The following is a 1,532-nucleotide window of genomic DNA, read 5'->3' as shown; positions in this document are numbered from 1 at the left end:
CAATAAAAAATATATATATAATTAAAAAAATACAGTCTCTGTAGCAACTTAACTCTGCTATTGTAAAGCAAAAGCTGCCATAGATTATATGTGAGCAAATGAGCAGTCTGTATTCCCAATAAAACTTTATTTATGAACACTGAAATCTGAATTTCACTTTTCTCATGATATTATTTGTCTTTTGATTTTTCAACCATCTAAAAATGTGAGAACACTTCTCAGCTCACAGGTGGCACAAAAACAGGTTGCAGGCTGGATTTGCCCAGTGGGCTGGAGTTTGCTGGCCCTTGATGGGGAGAAAAGAGGTCAAGTTGAACAGTTTTATAACCTGGGCTCTATATTGACATCTAGATTATCACTATAAATAACTCTTTGCTACCCAAGACCAGTTACATATTTCTTTGTGCTTCAGTTTTATCATCTATAAAAAGAAGGATGAACTTGATCATATCTAGTTTTCTTGCAGCTCTAAATTCTCAGTGTACATATTGTCCCTGAGAAAGCAAAGGCAGGGCCATCTGGCCCTCTCCAGTCCTGGTCATGTGCTTTTTCTGGTTTCCAGAGTCTCAACATTCCCAAACTTACCTGTGCTCTACTATAGGAAGTAACATCGCCCTGTTCACTAACTACCCTGAGGCTTTTACGGGGGAATGGAGAGGACCCGTAGCAGAACTTCTATTTCAATTATTTACCGTTGGAGGCAATGCAACACTTTTCCTACATGACTGAAGGAAAAGGTGAAAGGATTGACATAGGAACTGGTTAAACAAAAATAATTTTATAAGAAGAGAGTTACTTAGCCTCACTTTTGTGAAAAAAAAAAAGGCAAGAGGCAAGGTCATCTGCAGAAAATAAGGATGGAAAGACCTGATGCAGAAGTCATAGAAGTTACTATTATTTCTATTAAAGGGGCAAAGCAGGAGTTTTAGAGTCAGACAGAACTAGATTTGAGTTCTATATTCTCCCTCCATTGGCTCTGTGACTTTAAACACAGGTTGCTGAGCATCTCTCTCCCTCGACTTTCTTATTTGGAAATAGTGATAAAAAGACCTACTATTGGACTAAATGAGTTATTTTATATAATGGTTATCAGTCACTCAATAAATATCATTGTTACTGATCCTTTGTTAGCATGTGTGGTAGGCAGAATAATGCCCCCCTCCCAAATGTCCACGTCCTAATCACTGAACCTGTAACTATGCTAGGCTACATGGCAAAGAAGGAGCCCCGGTGATGCAACGGTTAAGCACTCAGCTGCTAAGCAAAAGGTGGCTATTTGAACCCTCCCAGCGGCTCAGTAGGAGAAAGACCTGGTGATCTGCTTCTATAAAGATCACAGTCAAGAAAACTCTAAGGGGCAGTTCTACTCTGTCACACGAGATCACTAGGAGTTGGAATCAACTTAATGGTACCCAACATCATAACAACATATGGCAAAGGGGAATTAAGTTTGCAGATGGAATTAAGGTTGCTAATCAGCTGACCTTCAGATGAAGAGATTATCCAGGCAGGTCCAACGTATTCACAAGGGT

This window comes from Trichechus manatus, unplaced genomic scaffold (genome assembly GCF_000243295.1).
Source record: "Trichechus manatus latirostris isolate Lorelei unplaced genomic scaffold, TriManLat1.0 scaffold00009, whole genome shotgun sequence".
NCBI lineage: Eukaryota > Metazoa > Chordata > Mammalia > Sirenia > Trichechidae > Trichechus > Trichechus manatus.
This window is presented reverse-complemented; position numbering follows the sequence as displayed.